This window comes from Homalodisca vitripennis, chromosome 8 (assembly GCF_021130785.1).
Source record: "Homalodisca vitripennis isolate AUS2020 chromosome 8, UT_GWSS_2.1, whole genome shotgun sequence".
Taxonomy (NCBI): Eukaryota; Metazoa; Arthropoda; class Insecta; order Hemiptera; family Cicadellidae; genus Homalodisca; species Homalodisca vitripennis.
In genome coordinates this window covers 73,864,938-73,892,734 of record NC_060214.1, presented here as the reverse complement: position 1 = coordinate 73,892,734, position 27,797 = coordinate 73,864,938, and the positions used below count along the sequence as shown (strand labels likewise).

The 27,797-nt window shown below is 30.2% G+C and overlaps 1 protein-coding gene across 1 annotated transcript in view; it reads left to right on the top strand.

Annotated features, from left to right (window-relative positions):
* The first annotated feature begins 2,589 nt into the window (after positions 1-2,589).
* The window catches only part of LOC124367704 (slit homolog 2 protein), a 510,187-nt gene continuing 484,979 nt past the window's right edge, over positions 2,590-27,797 (top strand). Inside the window, exon 1 of the mRNA XM_046824774.1 lies at positions 2,590-2,720. The gene's annotated coding sequence lies outside the window, so the exon portion shown is untranslated. The remainder of the gene's footprint in view (positions 2,721-27,797) is intronic.

Here is a 27,797-nt window from a genome sequence, read left to right as displayed (position 1 = left end):
AATATAATGACCAAGAAAGGGTGGAGATTATTGTGCAATATATGTAAAATGTGTAGTAATTAAAAATAAATATATTATTACGGAGAATTTTATAATGTACATAATCATTATATTGAAAATATTAGATTCATAATTTTCAAAACGCACGTCAACTAGATAATAAGTTAAATTTCAAAATACATGTGTTCTTTATAATTATTTTATGTTTTATTGGCTTCATAATTTAGAATAAAAATGTGTTCTGCTTTCCTAACGTTTAGTCAAAAGTACAACTCATTTTTATGTAATTTAAAACAAAAGATTAATTAATAAATGTTAAAATATCCACATTACAGTCCTTCATCTCAATAACTTTTCCCCCGAAAATGTACGTGCATGTAAATGTGAATGGATGTGCATAAATTTCTCACGCACATTAAGTGACAAAGTAATGGTAATTTACATGTTTACATCGTTCACTTCAATACCACCTAGGTTTACAAAAATACTAAATGAAACACTTAATAAATATTTAAAATTAAATTTCATCATAAATAGTTCCGTATTTTCTGTAGAAAATTATTATGGTGTCATTTATAAGATATATAATAAATTAGTATATTATATTTTGATCATTACATGGAAATTAGTGGATTTGTCATATTATAATCTAACCCTGGCAACACTTTATTTTAATATATCGATACCAAATCTCATTTTTTATATTCTGTTTATAGTCTACCAAACACAAATGTGTAACTTTTATTTAATGATGTGAACAATCTGCTTGTTATAAATTATATTTAGATTTCCAACTAAAATAAATGGACAATGCTAGTATCTGTTGTTGTATTTCAGTTGCTTTTGTAAAGTGAAAAACCTTGTTCTGGTTATACATAGGGGATTGCATACAGCTGTGTAGTATGTTATTTACAGAACACAATGTAATAAACTAATACATTGCAGTGTTTGCTTATTTATACCTAGAATACACACAACACATAATTAACACTTACATTGAGTTGGCGTTTATTTATATAAATACTATTTATTACCGGTTACCTTCCAGTTACGTTGCCCATTAAATAGTTAGTACCCTTGATTATGTATTAGTTTATGAGAAGATATTACAACCAATGCTATCTAAACTATGAAAATAAAACAAAAACAACATTTTAAGCTTAATTTATAAAAATACTAAATACTATTTACACTGGATTGAAGCTCTAAACAAAATAATCATGCTCTAATAACAGTACTAGCTTTAACGTGCATAATTTCTGCCCGAACTATCCCTATACGAATGCAGTATATTCTCTGAAAAGTCAAAGCTAGTGCATTGTACACAATTACTAAATTTCAAATTAAACTCTTGATGAGTGCCATGAAACATAGGTATATTTATGAAACAGTAAATAATATCTGCTATATAGCATAGTATATAGATAATTTTCTTTTTGAAATACTAGAATGAATTAAATCATTCGATAATCTTTTATATGTGAGAAATAAAGTTTCTTTCTTTCTTCTTTCTTATCTTACGATTTTATACTTATATTTCTTTAAATATGCATGGCAAAGTTTTTTGTTTCATTTCTTACAATGCAATAAAATTACTTATAGCTGGTAAAGCCAACTGTATTACACTTAACAGAAAATTAATAAACTCATAATGAATTAGCGAAAGTGTTTTTAATTTAGTAAATAATAGCATCCAAGTTTAATTTCACTTTTGATTTAGATTGGTTGTTCAAATTACCACTGACTCTGGATATTCACAGCGGCCATAAATATAAAAATTTGAATGAAACACACTGCATCTTAAAACGCCTGAATCTGTATTGGATATCACCTTACTGAAAACGTATGTCTACCGCGCATTAAAACATTACTTTTGAATACAATATGATCAGTATTACACTTTAAATTTGTAAATGACATTTAAAAATTGTATCAGTATTTCAAAATCATATTCCTAAAAATAAATTGTATTGAGAAACTTTAAATATTCAGTATTTTCTAATTTAAGTACATCATTCTCCAGTAATGTTGTTGATAACAGTGCATGTAAGATTAGCGTCATAAATGATATGGAGGGATTTCAATCCAATAGTAGCGGTGAAAGTATCCAAACATGTACTTAAAGTTAGTTTAAATTTAAATTAAACACAAACACGCTGGTGAAAATGGGCAAGATAAAGTAATGCAGTTATGACATTCACGTTTTTATTGACGCAAACGTCTAGAATATTTATATTTACAACGTATATTCTCTTTTTTAGGTAGAATATCCATTCTGATTAGTATCATTAAATGTCTTAAGAACAATCTTGTTTAAAGGAGTTTAAAAATATAACGTGTTGGAATTTGTGTTGTTATTATTTGCGTTTTAGTTGTCTCTGAAATCCTGACGTTCATAAATATCTAAACAGATTTTTTTAAATTTAATTCACTGGAGTTGTAATCCCAATCGTAAGCCAATTCACAAGTAGCCAGGTAACCCGGCAGTGGCGGCAGTACCTAACACCACGACGCGAGTATCGACCAACCAGCGCTTAGCTCAAGTTGCTGCACCCCCCGCTAGAGGCGCTGGCGTCTAGCCGTCTCGTCTGAATTTGCGCTCAGTCTCACGAACGCTCTTGTGTAGCCTGTGACGTCACATTTACCGCTTCTCAGTGAGTTTGTGAGTGTCAACGGTCTGTCAACTTGCGAATTTCTGTGTTGGAATTTCTATTTATAAGGTAGGTTCAACTAATATACTATTTGCAGTCTAATAAACAAATTAATAAAAACTCAAATTTTCAGTAGATACGTGGTGATACTCAGCCTGTTGTACCTAATTATCAACTAATTCAGAGCGCAGGCTCCAAGCTCAATCGTAATTGAGTGCAAGATCCACGAGTCATTCATTCCTTTGTCCGACATCCGTTCCTTTGTTGAAAGGGAAGTTTGCAATTGCCACGGGTATACTGGCTGTGTTGTGAACCGGACTTGGGAGCCACCGGTGGAATATAATAATCGCAAAACAAATGTTTGGATACAGTCTACATAAAAAAAAGAAATTAAGTGTTTTCTGCAATAAATTAGTGACGGTTTCTCCTGCAAATTATTTGCAGAGTTGTATTTGGGAATTCACCATCGAACAAAGAAATCGTACGCTTACAAACCAAAAGCTAGTGTTTTCCCCGTTTAAATTCTAATAAGAACTATATGAACTTAATTATACTTTTGTAATTTTACAGCGTCAACTATAACTTGTTATTAGTTACTGTTTCAATAATGAGAAAACTTTGATACATATCAAACCCTGATTTTGCAGAAGTAGGTTGAATATTAATGTAAATTTTACATTAAAACAGCTCATGTTTAATATTAATTAACTGTACTATACTTATTTTCTCAGAAATAAAATAAAACTGTATTATTATCATTAAAACTTAATATTTTAGCAATAAAAACAATAATAATACTTAAGTAAATAGACTATTATGCGTGAATTACGAGCTCATTCAACAGGTTCTAAACTAATTTTATGCTGAATAAAATTTAAAACCTTTAATCTTTTGAAATGATAATTAAAATATATTGCATTAACAGAAACTGTGATGATATAAATAAAAATGTATTTGCGATTTATTATATAATATACATTCGGAATTATATTATAATATCCATATGAAAAACAGTTTATTTTAGTCGCCAATCGGAAAATATGTGAATATAGTTTCTGACCTATTACCAAACAATTAACAGAAACTGTGTTGATATTAATAAAAATGTATTTGCGATTTATTATTTAAATATACATTCGGAATTATATTAAACTATTCCATATGAAAACAGTTTATTTTAGTCACCAATCGGAAAATATGTGAATATAGTTTCTGACCTATTACCAAACAATAAACTGACAATAGCTGAAAAATAAATAAAACTTTCCTGACATTAAATAATAAATAAAAATGCTTAAATGTAACAATATTTCTGCAAAGATATATATATATATATATATATATATATATATATATATATATATATATATAATTACTGTAGTTATTAATAGGCAGACATGAAATGGATTATTCTTATAAGTGGCATAAACAAGTTCAAAAGTGACTAAAGAAAGAAGGACACAAATTAAATTTACAATGGACACCTAAATATATAATTAGCTGAAATAATTTTTATCCGAGGACATCCTATTACACATGTTTTGTACATGAAAATGTTTAAATAAGAGATTTAACACAATTAATATGCATTTTTTATGTTTTAATCTAAAATACTGTTTACGTAACAGTTCAACTGTAAAACAAAAGTAGAAATCTAAGCACAAAATTTATATAGCGTTATATATTTTTATCAAAGCAAATAAGTTATTAGTTTGACTTTAAAACTGAACAACATTTATGGTTGGAAGAATATGTTGATTATTGCAAAAAATGTGCATCGAAATATTTCAACAATTTTAATTATTTGCTATTTGTAATGTTGTAGTGTATTTAAGTTTGCAAGTAATTTTTCGTCACTTCTGCATATGATATATCTGTATTTACCTGTGTATTCTGACGGTATACGTATATAAGAAATATAATACACATTAATTTATTACGTGTAATTATATTTATCAATAAATATATTTGTTAATAAAAAAGCATCAGTAGAATGTAATTTGGATGGTTCGATCATACTTTATTAACTGATCCACCTTTATATGCAGTCAATGATTTTTGTTTTCATAACATAATATATTTTTCATAAGATAAATATGGTTTGCCTAATACATAACTGTCCTAATCAGCTTTAAGCTCCCTTCACTGAGTATAATAAGGGCTCTAATTAGAATAGCTGAATAAGCCTAAAGGTAAACTTGTCCACCATATGTTTCTTAGAATGCAATTTGACCTGGTATCTGTTTATGAATCAGTCATATATAATATGGGCTAAAATACGAGAAACTCAAAAATGCCAAAAATCTACAAATTATCTACAAAATATATTTGTCTTTAAATTACAACGTATTATACTTCCTCATGAATAAACCTTAATGATGGTGTATTCATAATGATATCAGACCTTGGACTTATAAACTACAAACCATTTTTTGTTGTGCTCAAACGAACGTAAAAGTCGTTGATCCACGTATAAACACGTCGTTTGTTCCAACTTTAAAGATCAATTTGTGCACTTTTTTGGCTTTTACATAAAGCTCTAATGACAAAAGGGTTACCATTATTATAAAACATCCATTTTATACGTTATATTTTCCAGTCTAAACCATGTTATCATCAATTAAATATTTATGTGTGCAATATTTTAAGACACAATGTGTTTCAAATGTTTGTATGATTTTCAGATTGATTTCTACCCATCTCATCATATAACTGCGTATATTTTAAACTCCACGATAAACAGAAATATATGAATATAATCAATCAGCTTAAACCTTAATTAATGTTGAAGACAATACTCATTTTTACGAGAGGAATTTTGATTTATTTCAAAGTTTTCAACCATTCATTATTAATTAATTCTTGAAATAACCCTCAATGGAAACCATTAAAAGCTAATTGAATCATATTAGATTTTTTATTGTTCTTAAAAAAAACTAGTAGAATCGATCAAAACAGCTTTCGTAAGCTAAATCTTTTCATCGACTTCTCTACAACTAAGCAGCAGGTCGCTGGTACAGGGAAAAACATGTGTAAATAAACATAAGCACTATTTACTGTGATGATCAGACACAAAAGCAACTAATATTACTATCTATACGTTTAGTTAATACTCTCTTTATATTTTCCGATATAATATTTTTTAAATATAGTTTAGTTTATTTGAACTTACATGAGGACACATACTAAAATGAAGTTAAAACAATAAGTGACAACAACCGTAAACTTCAATAACCCCTTGAATAAGAATATTTCTTTGTGTTCATGTTTTCACCTACAAACAGCAGGAAAAGACTATAACTACAGTAACTTACTCCGTACTGTAGGTGAAGTACGGTTTATACTGTCTCCTACAATATAAAGTACTACAAAAGCTCATACTTTAGTTGTACAAGTAGCAGTAGTTTCAATACTGCTTGGCAGAAGTTAAGCAATTTGTACTGCTAACCTTTGCACGACACTTTTTAATCGCTTTGTTTCGTGATACGTGATTTATATTACTGTTTTGAGATTACTGAGTACTTTAATAATATACTCCTCATTAACTTCGGCAACATGGTATTGTTAAATCATGTTTTAAAACCTAAAACTTTAAACATATATGTATAAATATTTGTTATATACTTTATAATACTTCTTGGTCAATATGGACAAACATGGATGTTTATTTGATCCCAAAAACACGAATTAACATAAATGAAATGGAAGAGGTATACGTATTTTTATAAAGCTAAGGCTTGACTAAATTTCTATACCCTAAGGGAAACAGCTCTAAGCAAACATAACAGATCAAACTTCTCTAAAACAGTTTACAAAAACCGTATAGCCGATATTAAAATTAAAAATTAAATTCCAAATAAAAGTTATGTTTGGTATTGCCAAAATATATACGAGTATATGCATAGTGCATAAATAGAATATTTAAATTAAGAGATAAAATACTCTAATGCAATTTCTATAATAAAATACATTTATGATTTTCACATTATTTCCATAAGTTCAGCTATTAGCTGTAAAATATAGATCACTTATTGACAATGAAAACACTAACAATATGTTGGTTTGGACACCAAAATGTCCATTACCTATCCATTTGACAAAATAGTAGCTCTGATAATAAATAGACGTGTGTTGACTGGATGTGTTTGAAATTGGATAATTTGGTCATCACCGGGCACGACCATCTTTCTCCTCCAGCCTTAGTTGGGACAAGTTGATTTCCCCCGAGATTAGATAAACTGTGAAAGGGCTACAAGGTTTAGGACTGCAGATGAAATATTCAATGCATGGCAAGACAGATGTAATTGTACTTTATGGTTGCAATGGTTGAATATTAAAAATGTAAAATAATAAGCAGGATAATAAAATAGTAAGGTTAGCCAAATATAACATATCTCACAAATGATGCAGTATGTATTAAACTGAAGTACATTTTTTACTAACCCTACAAATTTTTGTAATATAATTTTTTAATTTTTTTTCAATATATATATATATATATATATATATATATATATATATATATATATATATATATATCTATATATATAACCTCTTAACTGTCTTTTTATATATATATATATATATATATATATATATATATATATATATATAATCTCTTAACTGTCTTGTTACCTATACATATGTGAACAATTCAGTTTCTATTCAATAACTTACAATATAATTGTCACTCGACTTTAACTATGTAATATACTATACGCCCTAATATTTTAATTAATACATCAAATAATAATTCTACCATAATAGGCTGAGCGCTAGCTAAGCCTATAGTTTGTAGGTGTGAAAAATATACGTATGGGTAGACTTTCAATTATGCTAGAATCTTCATTTTTGTATAAATAACATCGTGGTCAATGATGATGCATATAATTTTTATTCGTAACCATGGTGACAATGAGAAAATAGAAATAAAAGCAGTCATAACTCAAATAGTAACTTCATATTTTCAATGTAATCACCATCTAGATTTAACATTAACAATTAAATTTTTATTGTTTTTATAGTATTACATAATTCAAATATTTAAAAACAACAGAATGCATTCATTTCATTGTAATCCTTATGTTACCGCCTATAAAATTATAAATTTTGATATATAAATGAGATTAAACGTTTATTTTCAGACATTAATTTGTTCAGACAAGAATAATCAGAAAGCAAACAAAACATGATTTTTACTACACAAACTTCAAAAGACCGTTTGATATAAATATTTACGAGGAAAATGTTACAATATTTGTAAAAATTAAACATTTAGTAACGATAATTAGCAGACAAAATTATAATTGGAAATTTTTATCACATCTGGCACAATAATAAACGATTGTTCTATCAGTTGAGAGCATTGCAAATACTAAGTTAGGTCGTTCGTTAATTATTATGGTAATAGGATATGTGTTATTGAGAAATATCTCGTTTTGTAATTAAAGGAGGGAATACCTACAGTTAACTATGTTTAAAATATGAAAGGTTGTGCGGACGTGGCTTGGATTATGTGCGCGTAAGGTACAGCTTTTATACGAAACTAGGCTCATCTCCCAATATCATTTTGGTTCATTGTTGGCAGCAAGGTGAGAAAGTCATATTTTTATTTAACGTTCAGAAGTAGTGCTTGTAAAGTTTTACTATCCACATTTAAGTATTTATTAAGGTGAACTCAGACATCTCTAACCGCATGTATTTCATCTATCGGTATAAACTTTTAACATAGTTGTGGTTCCAATTAGTTATATTTCCGACGCTATAGTTACTTAACTATTTGTGCATTGTTGCTTCGATGAAGAAAATTTTAATAAGTACGCAGATCATCAAAACATACATAGTCAATAAGCGTTTAAATCCATCCCTTGTCGTATACCTCTCTGTTTAAGATATTTCCAGTGCCATATTTGTTTTTCTTGTATTCACGATGAAGAAAATACATATACATGCTCATGACTGAATAACCAACAGGGTGACTATCTCTAGTCATTTTAAATTCAATTACCATTCCACAGTTGAGTTTGCCTTATTCCCCTATTAAAAAATATGAACAAATGAAGTTCTTGGATACCTACTTCGGCCAAAAAGAGTCTAAATTTGGTATTTGATGTTTCTAGTACGAGTTTGCCTTCTTATTCTGATGAAGAAAATATATGAACATATGTAAAATTGAAAAGACTAATACTGTCAAAGGGAAAAATCCTACCTGATTCCTGTATAAGGAAGAAATTAGTACTAAATTTATGCTACAATTCAAAATATTCGTTCATAAGGTTTTACATCATAGAGGTCTTGTTGTTTTTCGGATTATAGTCTGGAAAAGAACAGATAATTATGGTATGTTAGTCGTAATTTCTTTGTTTTTCTTAAGCCAATGTAAAAATTCCATATAACTATGCCAAGGAAGCCCACTAGATTAGAACATTTTATGTGAAAATTCACAGGTTTGTTTATTGAGATTTTTCTTACAAGAGTGCCAAATTTTTATTAACTCCCTGGTTTAAAGATTATTTATAATGCACTAGCGGACCCGGCGCGCTTCGCTGCGCATTTCAATAAGTTTCCCGCGGCTTCGCACGCAATTTCCCGTTGAAAACAGTACACTATATTCACTTATTCATTTTCTATCACATTCTAAACATTGCTGAGATAATTGATAGTCGTTCCTTCGTGAGCTTCTTGGGCGCATTATGAAGGTATGTACCACATTCCTGATACTTCTGTCAAAAAAAAAAAACAACTAAGGTTGATTTTATAACATTCTTTATATTTGTAGCCAACGTAAGATAGTAATTATGATATCTGCATTGCTCTTCTGATCAAGCATGAGCATGGTTTATATTAAATAAATATTGCAGTTAAAGGTGAATTTTTACGTCAAATTTGAATTGTATTATCTGGATAGTAAAGTCTATGTTTAACAGTGATTGCAGAAACAGTTTAAACAAAATTTGTCGTTTCTCTTAAGCTTACTCTATGCTTTAAAACTATAAGTGTAGTAATTAAATTATATATAAATATATTTTTTGTCGCATTATATATGTTTACAAAGAACAGCTGATTAAAAATTTGAAAAGACTCTTTCACTTAATAACATATGTTTGCTGCAATGCATTTCTTACGGGTATTTCTGTAACCAGTGGGGCGGAATCCTGAATCGGGAAAGGGATAAAAAGTATCCTATAACCTTCTACAGATCACAACAAATTAAAAAAAAATTAGGCGAATCCGTCCAGCCGTTTGTGAGTGATGCTGTTACACACGAACAGTTTCATTTTTATATAATAGATTATATGTTTTTAAATCATCACTGTGGCAACCTGCAGTAAAAGTTAGTTACTAACTTGATGTTTCTTATATACAACACTAATTATCAAGGACTCTAGTAAACTTTTAATGTAAGCAAATGTTTTACTTCTTTGACGAACCGAAACTGTAAATAACAGTTTTAGTCAGTTAAATTTATGTTACAAACATTAATTAAAATGACTCTATAAATTTTAAATATCTCAGAAAAGCTTTCCGAGTTTTTCTTCATACAAACCTCATTGGGATTTCTACGAATATTTTACAGAAATAATAAACCAAACTTTTCTCTCCGTTCTGGATATAAAACCTAAAGTAAAAAGGAAAACATTTTCCACGCCAATAATTAATTTGAAATCTTTACGAGAACTACGCTAAAATTAGTTGATAGTTTTACTGATCCAATTAATAATTTTAAAAAGATTACTACTTGCTTTATAATACATTATATATGCATTTAACCATGATATTAAACTTCAGCAGATTTAAATAATTGTTATCTATCTATATAGTAGCGATAGGTATTGGTAAATATCTTGTTTTTTAACTGTAACGGTAGGATCATAATAAATCTTAGAAGGTTTCAGGCTTAGAATCTGTCTGTTTTTAAGAAAGAAATTTCCCTAAAGATTTTCCTTTATATTTTAGTACAATTTATTTTCTAACGTGCTTCTAATATAACTAAATTTATGTTATTAAACCTTTATAATAAAACCTTTGCGATCAATAAGTGCTTATATTCGTATTATGTTTCATACAATACTATTGTTCATTTCAGTGTACAAATATGTTTTTGGCTTTCAAACAATCTTTATTTTCCTGCACTCACAAACGAATTATATGGCATCATATTTATATTATATCCTACAGTTTTCATCTACTATAAATACAATTATAGAAATCCACGTTGCTCTTATGTCTAGACAGTCATTATATTATAAAATTAGGAGCACTGTGAAGAGTTACACAACAAGCTTATCGTCGAATTAGTTATAACACAAAGAAATAGTGTATATTACAAAACCTTTTAAATACATAAAAGTAGTAAATTTTTACTGCCGAAAAGAACGTACGTCGTCCGAAAATCTATTTTTACCCTCCTGAGGTATCATAACATGTTATAGCTCTCTAAACAAAATTAAAACTTTACATTTAGATGCCAGATTATAATTCTACCTTTTAGTACGCGGATAAATAACAATGTTGTACGTTCTATTCTTCGTTTAATAGTGAAAGTTTTTTAACACTTTGTGGTATGACTCTTAATGCTCTTCTGATACAATTTGACAAGCCTGGTAAAGATCGGTAGACCGCAAGGTGGAAGGTTGAAAGACTCACGTCATCCCAACCATGTAAAGTATTTACAATCCACTTGGGGTGAGACTGGTCAAAGTGTTCAGGGATAAAGTCTGTTATGTACAGTTAACTCTAACTTGTGTTTATCCTAAGACATCAAGGGTTAAACTCCAAGCTGCTTTGATAGAATAATTATAACATGTCTTAGTACACATAACGTAGCTATTGTACGAAGTGTTGATTCATAGTAATTATTAAGTTTTCTTCTTATTATCAAATTATAATGTTGACAAATTATCCAAAATATTTACATTCAGACATATATAAAATAAAAATACTTAACTTACAGATAAATAAATATATAAGAGTTTCACATAGCAATTACTTTTAATGTTTTCTATTTCGGTTTCTTGTGTTTACCTATAATTTTAAATATATTTCTTTGTCTTTATAAATTAAAATAAGTCAGAGACTGGAAAAGCACGTGATTAAAATGTTCATTTGTGAAATTATTAACAAATTGATGTAAACATTTTCAGGTTTATCATTTTACCTAAATAAAGAGAACAGATTGTAAACATGTTTGTATATGCTTTTTTTTATATCAAATTTGTATAATTACATTTTGCTAGGGTACCTGATATTAACTGATAGAAACTAAAGATTATTTATTTCCCATAAAAATTTTAAAAGTTTTCAGTTTAAGTTTATAAATTGCTTTCAATTATGGAAAATGTAAGAAAATAATGTTTTACACCTTATAACCTAGGTACTTATTTTGAATAATACAGTTTTGGAACTTAAATTTAATGACATTAGTTCGACCAAAATGTCCAATTGTCCATGTATAAAAACTTTATCGACGTTTTTATGCATGTATTATAGTGTTTTGTTTTCACTACACTGTACTTTGTTTGGTAATGTTATTAAAACTGTATGTGGTCTCCTCCCTCGATCTTTTCTTCTAGAGCATGAACTGTATTCGACAGTAAGTAAATGAGGATTTTATATCATAAAGTTATAAGAGATTTAGCTTCACCTTTACGATATTATAAAGATACATATATTATAAAAATCTTCTCCGCAATACGTATGTTTCCGCAATATCTTGAGAAAGAACTGAGTTATAGACTTGGAATTGTGCATAACACTTTATTTATATAAAAGCAACATCGAGTATCAGTGCGCCAGTAAGATTTGCTTATCTGAATCTATATTTTATATAGGGGTTAGGTTAGAGTTATTGAATTGAGGAAGAGATCAGAGACATATATCGAAACGTAGTGTCACTGATTTCATGTACAACTGAGCAATTTAAAATGTAAATAAACCTGTTAATCTGATATGATAACTAGCTTATTACGAGATACATAAAGCACAATCTCAATTAATTTAATAACAGAAAATACTGTTTGCAAATTGAGTTGATACGAAATTTGTTTATTAATTAAGAATAGAACGCTTTTACCTGGGTGCTTGGGTAGAGTCCAAGTCCAAAGATACTACACTGGTATTGGTTGAAAGTATAATGGAACCGCAACAGATAGTTGTCCCCGCCCATTGTCAAAAACTCGCGTGACTGAGGTATTGACTCGTGTATGTTCTTCCAAACCATTCTATCGTCGTCTTAAAAATTTAATATGTATAAAATACAACAAATACTAAAATATTTAACTATAGCTTTAGTTACGCTTGTGATAAATGGCATAAGAATACGTCCTTGCTGTTGCTAATAACACAGGTGAGAAGATGTTTTCTTAGGGTATATTGTTTTAATACTTAACACGTATTTCTTACTGCGCCTTTTAAGACTTGCGTTGTTTCACAAGTCTGTACGGGGTTTTTAGTATTTCCACCACTTGGTGGAGTAAGTATTTTACTCCATTACCACAATTATTAATCCTTTGACGAAGAAATACTGGGTGGGGCAAAGGAACCGGCTTATTTAGAATTTAAAATGATGAGAATTTTATTCTTTTTATATCATAAAATACAACATTTACAATGTTTTTTCTTTAATATTGAATGTTACATAAGACATGTGGCATCCATTGTTGTCAATACGCTGAGTTAATGAGACTGAAGTTTCGTTCACATTTTTCCATCATTCTGACTAGCATGTTTGCGTTAGCTTGGCGCGTTGTTCTTCAGTTGAACCTGGAACGATCATTATAAACCAGTGATTTGAGATACCTCCCATAAAACTAATCCATGGGCCTAAATTACGTGACCGTGCTTACCAATGCAGATCAACCCTTTTGGAGAAAAGCCTGTAGAAGTGGTGATTTCACGACTTTGCCAAACAACCTACTTAAACGTAAGGCAGAGATGTCCCAGGTTTGGCGAAGAGGATTTACTAAGAACACAAGACAGATCGGGGTTACACGTCAGGAGGATTGTAGGCCATGCATCATTTATGCTTGAGGGAGGTGTGCTATATTCCCTTCTGTTTATAGTGTATTCTTGTATATGTTGATGAATTGCGTAGCAGGTTCATACATATTTAAACAAAGTCATGTAGTTGTGTTGGCCGAGAAAACATCACAAATACTATTTGGCATTTAAAACACCATTGAGCCCAGGTACTTTTACAAAACATAAGACTTATAATTCTGATAAATTTTTTAACTACTTTTATTAGAACAATATGGATTAAGTATTGTTACCATGCTCACTACCGTAAAACAAAAGTAAAATGTTCCAGTTTCTGCAATAAACATTTCAAAACGTACTTTCTATGTAGACATATGGTAGTAGTACGCCACACCTCGTGGAGCGTAACAAGCTTCGCTAAGGTTAAGAATTGGCTGAATTTCACATCTATATTTCATTTTATTAGGCTACATTATGTTAATATTTTAGATTTTGAAAAGTGATAGGAAGGCACTCAATTTATTTACAAATATATTTATTCAGCTATTTCCTATTGGTATTAAGGTATAAAATCTAGCAATGAACCATTACAGAGTTTTCCGCTAACGGTTACCCAAATAGGTGTGGTACAAGCCACACCTTTCAACTTAATGATAATTATGTATAAAATGAAGCATCATGGAAAATTTCATTATGGGTCAGTTGTTCGAGTAGTCACGTCGATATTTCTTGTACATCAGTTGACAGATAGATATAAATAAAATTTCTCCAGATCCTCACGTTACAGTATTCACAAACGTTCACCTACAAAAATACGAAAATATTGCTGTTTCTCACTCGTATTACGCGTCTCTACATCTCTTCACGAGTTACCTTATTGGACGAGGGCAGGTGGGAATCTAATTTTCCCACCAACCTGTGGCAGGCGATTGATTTAGGCCAAATACACGACTTTATATTAACACAAATGCATTTATGTTTCCTTAATAATTAATAGCAATACAGGATAATTTAAAATCGGTGTATCATTACATCGGTGTATGGGGTATAAATAATGTACTTCATTAATTTAATGTAGAAATATACTGTTTAAATATGCGAAATATATTATTAAACTAAAGAAATTTTTGACTCATCCATTACGTGAATCAAGAAGATTTATGATCCAAATTTAAGAGCTAGGACTTAAAATCTTATAGTTACTGAACAACGTAGTATCTGAAAGCCTGTACAATCTACAATGCACGACAGTGATTTCGAAAGAACTATACCAGGGATTATGCTTGCATAGTCATTATTATCAAACCGATTGACGTGTTGTAAAAAGTATTTAAATAACACTGTCGGTTATCTCTATTATTAGTTCAAATGGAGCTTTTGGTGCCATCCCCTACTAGTTGCGATTTATTGAATATTATGGGTTTTGTGATATACAAGAATCGAGGAACACTTAAAATAGGTAGTTTACTAAGAAGACTATAGATTTTACAGTTTACTATTTACTTGCTTAAACTTTAAAGACACGTTGCCTGTAAAACTGGGTTACTGACATTTGGAAGTTAACAAAGGTTCCTCGCTTCTGGAATCGTATAGGTATTCAAAGATCATGGGCTTTGCGTATTTCTAGCTCTGGAACTTCTCGAATATTATGGAAATACGAGCTCCCAGCCACAAAAACCTCTCAGATTTCATATTTATTTATTGTGTTATTCATGGTTCTTATATTGTACACCAAAGGTTTTAGAATATTTTTCATTATTTAATATATTACTCAAAATATTATAAGCCCAAGAAGCATTCTTTTCAGGAAGTTTTTCATTCATCAGATGAAAAAGAGAGCGCGTAACGATTGCTTGTATATCAACTGTTGACCTTGACCGACCGACATGAGTACAAGAACACTCGTTAGTTGCAGTGGTCGCTTATCGCACAGTCGACTTGTGTTTCAGCCGTAACCTTGTTTACATTTCGAGTTCTTCCTGACGTGATCAGTAAAAATTGAAGATACTTGAGTGATTCTTGAGGGAATATTAATCAATGAACCGAAACCTTTAGTGACTGGATCAACTCCGATGTTTATACATTTATTTAAATTTATATCTCCTATTATAATAACATTATTTCCCGATGTAATATTATAAAAAAGAACTTATTAATATACAATTAAATATTGCGATTGTGTGTGAGGTTTTCAAATACAAACAAGAATAATATCACACTTATCATATTGAAATTATAGCATAATTTAAATAAAAATCACTTATAAACAAATTTTTAATTGCTTACTATATATTTTGAAGTACATTAGATTTCTTTGTTTGGAGTTTGTTTTTGAGGATGGAAGGATTGTGAAGGAAACATGACATTTTCCTTTGTTTAGTTATACAATACGATCAGTAACACTACGTTCCGGGAACCACAATTTGATCTCTTCTTCAGGTAAATTACTAAAATAATGCACGGCTACAATTTAGAATAAAGTAAACAAATGATCAAAACTGTAGTTAACTTTTAATAATTAGTGTTTAGTTTTTATTAAATGCACGTTTTAGAGCTTAGTTTGCTCGAATAGATACAAAAACATGGTTTTGTGTTTCTTGACCTATGCGTGTCACAACGCTCTGGAATATTTCGTTTATTTTAACCTAGCTTGTGCATTAGTCTAGTAGTCATTTACCTGACGAAGAGATCACATTGCAGGTTTCAAAACGTAGTGTTACTGACTGTATTGATATGAGACTTATTAACTGGAGCTGTAGATTATCTGGATCAGATTGTCATTGCATCTTATTTAACATCCTTTTAAATCTACCATCAATATCAACATAGTGTCCATGGTGACTGAGGGTTAGCGTTAATTGGTCTTATGAATAACCATGGCAAAGAGAAAGTAGTATAATAAACAAATTTGTAACAATATTCTTTACCATCATATTAATACATCATGTATTTTGTTAATCATAAACTTAAAATAAAAAAGAATAGAGATAAAAAGTTAATGTCGAAATTTCGTGACTTATTTTGATTCAGTGCAATCTTGCGATGTAGTTTCCTCCTAGCTCACCAGAACTTTGTATTATTTGAATATTGGTCTTTATATTATATTAATTGGTCTTATGAATAACCATGGCAAAGAGAAAGTAGTATAATAAACAAATTTGTAACAATATTCTTTACCATCATATTAATACATCATGTATTTTGTTAATCATAAACTTAAAATAAAAAAGAATAGAGATTTCGTGTTAATGTCGAAATTTCGTGACTTATTTTGATGCACTGGAATCTTACGATGTAGTTTGCTCCTAGCTCACCAGAACTTTGTATTATTTGAATACTGCTATGGAGCCTAAGTTTATGAAAAAAAATATTGAATATATCCAACAACAAAAAATCCAACATTTAAATTTTAAAACATTTTGCAATATCGTCATAAAAATATTTCTTATTAAAACAATTTACATGGTACTAGAAAATAATACAATTCCAAACGAAAAACAGAATAAACTGAAAGATACGTCCTTAGAAGGCTGAAGCTGTTTGAGGCTTAACTTTTTCAGTATTAAATGGTAGTATCCGTTAAAATCGAGGCAAAAAGTTCACAACGAATAAGTTATTTCTCAACTTAAATGCATTAGACTCTGAACAAAATTTAACCTTGTATGTTGGTAATTACTTTCAAGAAACATAATTAATTTTAGTAAGATAACCTGATAAACATACAGGGAAGTATTATGAAATACAGCATTAAATAGCAATCCCGCCGCTCAGAAATTGAAAACACCGTCCACTGTAAAACCCAACATATCTTATCAAAGCTCAAGGTACGTCTAATCGAGCCCTCAGGACTCTTAGCATCCTTTTCGTAGCCATGTCACGTATCATCACTATTGTACGTCTAATCGAGCCCTCAGGACTCTTAGCATCCTTTTCGTAGCCATGTCACGTATCATCACTATTGTACGTCTAATCGAGCCCTCAGGACTCTTAGCATCCTTTTCGTAGCCATGTCACGTATCATCACTATTGTACGTCTAATCGAGCCCTCAGGACTCTTAGCATCCATTTCGTAGCCATGTCACGTATCATCACTATTGTTCCGTGTTAACGTTCGTGCTCCATTGCTCTTTTTAGTTGGAATCGCTTATCCCGTTGTTTAATTCATCAGTAACTTTAAACTTTTCACGAAAATGCATTTCTATACAGACAGAAAAAATGTTTTATGATAATTCATGTTTAATCAATTTCGTAAAACCCTAAGCAAACACTCCTGTTACGAGACGCGTGGTTAGCCTACTACTCCATGGTTTTACAAAGTATATACACCATGTTTGCTATCACTCAATAGGCAGGCACTTGTGTTTCTTTTTATTGTTTTGACTTTATTGGGTCTAGATCCGGTAAAAAGAAATTTTTGTGTTTTCTATGGGAATTTCATGCTATTTATGGCTCTAAACTATCCAAACACCAAGACACATCCATTTTGGTTTTAGTTATATTGAGATTATTTGCTAACGGAACGTCTAACAAAATTGTCCTAAGATTGCTTTAAGAATTGAGTCACTATTGAGATGATATGTATATTGTAATTTGCTAATTGAAATAAAATAAAAGGAAGGTATTATAGATAAGGTTGAAACCACAAATAAATTAAATCTAACCCCTGAAAATGAGCTGCAGAGATTAATCTAGTTGATTAAACATCGTGTCGAGTTCAACACTTGTCCCTGCTCCCCCTTGCATATCAAATCTGCCATTGTTACGTTTCAGATTGCAACATCAGACTGCCATATGCTTTCAAATAGCATGAAATTCTCATAACTTATCATTAATAGTATTACAGAAATATTTATTTTCATTTTTTATAAATTTCAATATGGCAAATGATATTTAAAGAAGTACGATTGAATATTTGTTAAACGCTGATAATCAGTTATTCTGATGCCGTTGTAATATTAAAATAGGTATAATAACATGACGATTTGTTTTTCAAATCTTAAATATGGAATACGTGGATTTACTACTACGCGTATTAAGCGATATGTTTTAATTACCGTTATAATTTATTACTTGCAGGCGTGTGCAGGCGACGCATTTTTGTGCAGGTTCATAAACGAGATAAATAGTTTAGATACAAGTAGAGTCAAGTACTGTACATATTAAAATTGTAATGCAATGTATTACGATAATAACAATAGTTTATTTTTACAGGCGTTATAAAAGCTGCATACTGACACAATATCCTTCACATGCTTGATGTCATCAATGTGTTAACTTATTTGTAAAACTATCAATAGCATACTTTCTTTGAATTTCGTTTATACAGACATTTACGATTATAGAGATACTAGTAGTCTAGATAGTTTCTAATGATTTGGATTTAATTTGCTTAGCTTGTATTATAAACGTTAGTAGCTAGTATTTTAGAACTTTTGGAATTTTTAGATTTTTGTTTTATCCCAAAAGAATTACGTCAACAAAATAATACATTTTTTTGAAAGTGACCCGACATGGAATGCTAAACTATAGGTAGCCTGAAAGGCTTTAAAAATCGAATAAGCAAATGATGTATTTTAAAACCTATTAGACATTGGTCAAAGTGTTTGGTGATAAATACTTCAAAGGGTAGTGAATACGCATTCATGGATTACTGCCTGCATATTGTGAGTTAAGCTCCAAAGTGCTAACCAACGAAACCAATTACAAGATACAAAGTCTCTCGCCTCTTTCATTATTTTAATCAGAGAGTTACAATCACGCGAGGCTTTTAATTTACTTAAGGTCTTCTCTTTTGTTCCCTTTATTCTGTAATGGCAAGTGCAATTCTATAATTTATAACGACTTCATACACATAGGATTCTTGTCATTCTTACATTGTGTAAAATATGCTATAATACCATAAATTTAATATTACAACTGAAAATAATTTGTTTGCTTCGGTACTTTGCTTTTAACTGAATATGCATTATTGTTAACAGCTTATGTAAACACTGTGTGGATGAATGGTAAAGAAGTAGCTTTTCTTTCAGAATTATAATATATAGGAATCGTTGAGTTCTTTCAGTAATATTACCATACATATTTTAAATTAAATGGAATTCCTGGTGGACTATATCGATTTTCGCGAACCAATAACGAGGAAATATAAGTACAATATGAATATTAATAGAATTTTTTAAGTTATTTATATTGACTAATTATTTAAGATAAATTATGAGGACCAGGTTTTCTTAAGGTTCAATATAATAAGGTGTATGACATTGATTCCCACAGTGTGAGCCGCGGTTACCAGGTGCGCCGTGAAATAAATAAAAATAAAGTTACATACTATCAAATTGTATATAATTATATTATTACAGTTAACATCCAATTGTTATTATACCAAACAATCATTTATTCGAAATAAATTACTGTCTTATTTTTTTTATTAATTTAAAAATAAAAAACAAAAAGACTTTACGGCGAAGACAAAAAAACTAGGTACAAAAACGCCATGACCTGTGCCTTCGATTGCGTGTGAGTCCATGGTAGACCTCAATACCAGCCAGGCAACATTGAATGCCTTCCTTTTGGTAACCAATGAACGTTCTATTTTAGTGGAATGGTGTAGTTTGAGTACTTTCGTATACTTTCAGAGTGATTCGTATTTCCGTATAAATCCGCTTGGCCAAAGGAGATGAGTTAGTACGTCACTAAACTGTGACGTGTTAATGCTGTCAACAGGTTCAACATGAAGAGATTTTTGGTGCGTGCCCTTATCATCATTTACAGAACCAGGACAAGTATCCAGGTTGAGAAGGTCTGTGCTGCATTGGGGACACTTTGGGGATTATAGATTTGTTTGCGTGAAATTAAATGGCGAAGAACATCGTCATTGTGTTAGTTTTATGAAGATTTTATCTGTTGAATTTGTGCCACCGAGTAAACTTAAACGACACTTAAATCTCTTTACACGAATATGGTTGGAAAACTAAGGGACTCCCACAAGAAAATGATAACTTCAGATGAACAAAAGTGTCTATGTTTCAGACATTTTCAACTTAACAGTAATGCACTTTTAGCTTCCTATAAAATTTTCTACATAGTTTCCAATTTAACAAGCTTAATAAAATAGCAGAATTTGATTTTACCTGCTACTGTTGATATGGATCAAATTATGCTCGTGAGGACCCTGGTAATCAGATTTAGAACATTTTTGGAATATTGTAAGTGGGAGAATAGATGACTTAGTTCTAAACACTACTAATTTTTAAATGCGTTGAAAGGCAAAGAGTTTGCATGGATTGCTAGATGAAGCAACAGATGGTCACAGAGATGCACATTCAATCATGAATTTTGCGGTAGATTTGTTAGTGAAAAACAGTTGACTGATTTTTTTTTTTTTTTTTGAGGCAGTTGAAAGAATAACTGATAAATACTTGCTTCATATTGTTGATAATGTTATGACAGAGAAAATAATTAAATGAGACAATATTGTGTTGGTACCGATTTTGCACTGTCAATTTCAGGATGTTATCTGGGACTAAAATTACGGATTCAGTTCATTTTACTATACACAAAGAAGCATTGGCAGCTAAAATAATTTGTACAGAAATCGACAACGCCTTAAATTCAGTGATCAAAGGTATAATAGGTATAATATTTATTTAAATCACACCCAAAAAGCTAGACTTCTTGACAAAAGGTGTAAAGATGCTGATCATTTGTATCTTTTGGTTTGTATCAGCGATCGGTGGGTACATCTTAGAAATTCCTTGCTAATAGTGAAACAAATCAGTAATTAAATGCGTTCATTTTTTCAAGATGAAAAATATCTTCGTTTATGAAAATTTCTTGATTACATTAGCTTGTTAAAGTGATGCGTTTGAAAGGCTAAATGCCCTAAAAAAACTCCTGGCAAGTTAGTAACACTTATATTTTTCAGCTCTTCAATAAAATTTGAGGATTAAAAGAAAAGCTTCTACTATGAAAGAACACCTTTATAAAAGGCGATAATACGGTATTTCCTCCTTTAAATCAGTTACTGAAAGATAGTGAACTGATATTGAAATATGAAATGAAAAATGTGTTCGTCAACCACTTATACAAATTGGAGCTCTATTTTCAAGAATACTTTCCGAAGAATGAAACCGATACAATTCAATGGGTAAGTGACCCTATGAATAAGGTGACTCCTGAGACCTTCATTAACGAGGAAACTGAACTGGCCATTGATTTTTCAACCGACTCATATTTTACATCTAGGTTCAAGTCTTTATTTTACTTTAGCGACTGAATTAAAGATAAGTATTGATGCTGTATAATAAGTAGTATATCAATAGTATATAAAAATGCTGTAAATTAAGTATTAAATAAGAAGGTACCTCGAGAATTGATACCATTTGTCAGTTCCTACCTGTTTGAGTGTTAATTTCCGAAAATAAAATTTACAAAGTGTAATATTGAGGTAACAAATAAATTACAAAATATTAGATTGATAAAAAAATAAATTTGTGATATGTTATATAAAATATAACATAAAAATTTGATGATATAATTCAAGATAAACAAGCCTATCTCTCGCTCTCCGCAGGTCTAAAAGGTTTGGGAATCCTATAATAAATTTTGTTATAGTGTTAACTCACCCAATAATAACACTACGTAAAATATTTTAACATTGGTTCCAACCCACTGCATTCTAAAAAGTATATGTAATCATTCCATTTTCAAAATACACTTTTTCAAGTTAACTCAAATATTCTTGTGCATTAGTATTAAGAACTGGGCATAACATATTTATAACAGTACAAATAGCGGAAGATTATTAAAGCTACAAGTATATTGAGCCGTAAATTACTGTTAGGTGTATTTTAATGGACTTTTTTCGAAGCTAGCTTTATCGCAGAATGCATCTTAATTATCAATTTATACGTATGATGTATTTTGTAATTTTAAAAAAATTGCTAGTCAACAATAATTACAGATCCATAACTATCCCAACTCAGTCCAGATTTTTATGCATTATCACCGGGCATTTTATAAAAACAACAGCAAAGAATAAGGCAATTTTCCTTGTTGATTTTATGTACTCCATTACAGATTAGCAAAACATTCGATAATTTTGTTACAAGTTACCGCGATTTACAGCGAGAAAATGGCATAATAAATAAATATGTAAATAAACTGAGTATAACCCCTTAAAATTTTACTAGTAACATGTAGTTTAGTGCACTGACTATCTATTTGAAATTTTGTGTACAACATCAGCGTACTCTTATATTATTTATAACATAATTTACATCATTGTTATAAAGAGTTATGTGATCTAAAATATTTAAAATAACGTTCATGTGTATTTTAGTACAGTTATTGCTACAAAATAATTGCATTGAATTGGTTGGAATAATTCGACACCAAAATAGAAAGCCATGTCGTATTTGCAAATCTGTGACAATGATAATTAGTGAATATATATTTGATGTAATACGCGGTACTAATTAACGTGACGTGTATGAGCATCATTGAAGCCTATCATTCAGTAGACTAATAACATTCTCTTTTGTCTGCGGGGAGATCCAATTATTGCTTTCCTGTATGTTTGTAATTCTAACTTTCTATTCCCTGACATTTATTTTATAAAGTAAACTATATAGATATAAAATGTTGCAAGGAACCTTAGTAAAGCCTGTTAAGCAAGACGTGGTTAAGAGTAATCTATGTTGTAATATCGGTAACTAACTTGATAGTTGAATTCTCCTTTCCGTGTAAAATGTAAAAATAGTCTAAACTTTTTCCACATAGCACTTAATAACAGTAATCGGCGTGCAGACAACTGTAGAAATCGTGGCCATGCGTTAAAATGATTATATAAATGGTCATAATTAAAAATACTAATCTAACACAGCCAGCGGAAAATTATGAATTATACATTCCCTGATTAACAATATATTCGTGGTAATACATTCCCTGATTAACAATCTAATCATGGTAAGCGTATTGCCTATTATAGAAAACAATATACATTTTGTACTGTTGAATTGTTTGCAAACAGTCATTTAAATACAAAATATGTATTATAATAACAAATCTCTGTATTAGTGGCAAGTTTTAGGAAGTAGTTAAAATCATAAAAATGGTAGACATCTGAGTTTAAAAATAATAATAATTTTGTTATAAAATTCGAATATACTTTTGCTCCGACTTAGTAGTCAATCACAGATATTTTCAAAGAATAATATGGTAAAATATATAAAAATAAATATAAGTGATTATATTTACTGATATAAAAAGATTAGAAAGAAAAAATAACAGTCCCCAATGTTAACGGCCAAGACGATTATTTTAATGGCTGTAATCAGGAAGGTGTCTACGTTACCCACTAGAGTTTAATGGTTGTTATAGAGATTATAATGGGAAAAGATTGTAAACAAAATAAAATTCAGAGCGCATAATCTCTTTTTTTAATTATGGTTAAAGAGATCGTGATATGTAACTTCTTTTTTTCAATGTACAAGGTAGAGGCATGTATATTCAGGAACCCGGGACTAAAAAATTTAGCATATCCAGATTACCATTGATCCAGAAGCATCCGTAGTCACAAAGAGAGATTCTCTAGAATAGGATTAATCTGAGTGTTGTAAAGAATAATATGTATTGAATACAACGATTTAAAGCAATCAAATTTAACTTGGCATCTTAATATAATTATAACAAACTGAAAATTTCTTTGAGATAGAAATTTAAAAAAAAAAAAACGGAGAATATTTTGTTAATATTTTTAAAGCACTAAAATATAATTATAGGCTACTAAACAGTTGGAGAGGGGGAAATTCATTGCTTCCAGTAACTGAAATATTGCCAATCTAGGCACTAAAATTTACAGTATGGTTTGTAAAGGATTGTGGTAAATACTTAACAATCGATGCAGTACAAAATTAATTAAATTACAACAATTTCTCAATAGGTTCTACAACTTTATCTAACTACTTTTTTTAGATTATTGTACTTGTAGATAATCAAGAGTTCACTGAAACCCGGTGAAACAATTCATTAGGTACAATTTTATAATAATAATATCTCCAGATATTTTGAGACAATATAGGCAGGAACATACAATATTTATGTAACGATATATAGATAAAGTAAACGCATTTCATGTATTAAAGTAAACCTTTAAGGAAAAATGAATAAAACCAACTACTAATTTTTTCAACTACACATATAAAATAGTTTTTAAAGCGAACAGTGTCATTTACTTTTATGTCTTTTAAGTTCTGAATAAAATGGTACCAGTCAATGATTCTTGACAAAAATAGATCATTAAATATTACAATCCAATGACATAAATTATTCATCTTGACACAAGGCGACGTCTAGATTTAGCTCACTAAGAGGATCGATAGAATAATTTACAATTGCCTCTATTAGCGCTGAATGAGTTGATAAACCTCTTTCCATATTTTAGCTAATTCTATTTGTAATTTTTGATTGCTATATATTTATTATATAAAATTAGTAGCGATTCGGTATTGTTTCTAATTTTATATTATATTATGTCTATCAATTTAGTTCTTACACATTTTAAGTCAAAATGGGAAATAATAATTTACATTATCAAAGGTTTACAAAATTTTATGAACCATTTTACCTGTTTCAATATGGATAATATGCTTGATAGCTGTATTTGGCCAGTTCCAATGAGACACAAGGAAAAGCGAGTAGGTTATCAAACAGAATAAGGGAGAGAGTCAGTACAGTATTTATATATGCGCTGAGATTTCAAGTAATGGAGTCCCTAGGGATGGATTTGCATGTGTTCCATGAACATGCCGATATACCATTCAAAAGAATCAATATTTTCGTCTTTTTCAGAGGAAGAATCCCTATAGCCTTTGTTTATTGGCATTTCAACGTTATCGGTATTCTGACATAATTAAATAGCACCATCCTGTAATAGCATAAATCCCAGGTCTTAACTGGGGCTACTGAATACCTACTGACGTAGCCGATTCAAATCGTAGTTCCTAATTTCTGGCAACAGTTCATTCACTATTTGGAGAGCCACCAACGTAGGATGAAGGAAAGCCATAATTAGAGAGCCTGGAAGGATGGGAGTTTGATGTCTTTAGTACTTAACGGTAGACCTTGGCTTTACCTCGGGGACTGAAATTTCAACTATATTCAGAGCTACTTTTAGCAGACCACTTTATCCGTATATTATAACTTAAAGAGTTATATAGGATAGCTAATCCCACACAAAGACCCTCACAATCTCCTAAAGTTAAATAACTCCCTTCCCAAGCCAAGTAACTTTACTTTTGTTACAATTTTCTCCCTAGAAACTAAGTAAACTATATTAATCACTTGTTAGTCACCGAAATATTAATGTGTACCAAAAATTAAACCAATACAAGATGGATAGTCTCGGAATCGATTGAACCATTTATGAAATTTTGAGCGATATTATGTCAACCCTTTAAATCAACCGACTAAAAAAACCCACCCTCCAAAGCACAAGTGCTTTTTTTTGTAGGGTGCGGGCTAATTTAAATCCTTGCAGAAGGTTTAATCTGCTATAAAGACAAACTGGAGCGTTCTATTTCCATGTTAAGAATGTTTTCAATTGTGACTCGAAGGGAAGATACCTATAATATTTAATGCTTGACAGTGAATGGAAAAATATTTTTTATCCTTTTTTGAGTCACCATTTTTACATTTCACTCGAATACATATTAGTGAAACATGTATTATAATATATAGCTATAGTAATCAACATAGTTCTACTTCAAAACGCATAGATATTGGTGTTGCAAATTCATAGCAAAATGTTGCAATGTAATATTCATGTGAGGCTGATAAAATCCTGTGAGTATAATTTAGTTTTAAGTAACGTACGGCGAGCATGTAATAATGGATATTAGATAAACATGTCCTAGGTGGGAGACGTTTTATAAAGGACAAGACTGATTGGTGTTAGACGTAAGAAGGATCTTGCATAATTTATGCTTTCATTAGAGGTTTATTTCCGCGCATTGCAGTTAATAGTCTCATTATTTATATTTTGAAGAATTGCATATATATTTGATGAAAGTTAAAATAATACTATGATGGGCAAGATGGAATAAATTACAATGTTGGAAAAGTATGGTGAAAACCATTTTCATGTGTATTAACTAATGCTCTCTTTACTTATGGCTGTTCAACTTCTATACCTACGATGAGTATTTTTTTATTGAATAGCAAGATAATAATAGTGGTATGATGAAAATATCTTGATATTAGCAATGTAAACTTGGAATATCATTAAAACGTGAGCTAACACAAGCTGTGATACTAATCGTTAACCCTGTAAAAGTAATTTATTTGGGTGTTCAAACATTTGACGTTGAACGAATCCATGTTCATTATTCATAGTAAACGTGTGATTTGAAAACAGTTGTTTTCCTAGGAGACTAAACTAATTGTATGAAGAGAAGTTTATTTGCAAGTTTTTTAGATTTAGCACCACTGATTTTGACGTTAAGGTATAACATAGGCAAACAACACCATTTTCTAGCCAACCTGTGGAGAAGAGGATTTAGAATAACTTAATCCCACCCAATTGAATAAAAAGTTTACTAATATCCGTTAACTGTTATGGCTGCAGGATATACCGTAGTTGCAAAATGCAATATACTTATATGGCTTAGACAGCTTCAACAGTAAACAATTAAGTTTAGTTTTGAAACTTTGCTTGAAAAACAATAAAAGAAGTTATAATAAAATAGAACGATAATGTTTTTTTTGTTAATATTTTCGTGAGTCGTAATGCTTGATACAAAGGCGAACTGGAATAATAGTAAAGAGTGTGTACTGTAAAATTGTGCTAATTATAGGGCAAAATTTAGTGCAAATATGTATCATTAGTTTATACAACACGTGATAGGAACTATACACATTAATCTGTTATATATAACAAGAGTAGAGTACCTCATTTATCAATCCACTATCGTGTATACCAAATTTACAGTTATTAAATTTATTTGCAAACAAAAAGTAAGAATCTGAAATCAGACACCGGTACAGACTTGAACTTTTGAATCTGGAGTCTACGTACTTGTGAAGAGATGAAGACATGTTAAAAATACACTGCATCGGTTTTCGGTGACTTGTCTTGTTGATAACAGAAACTTTTATGATGTTGTTTTAACA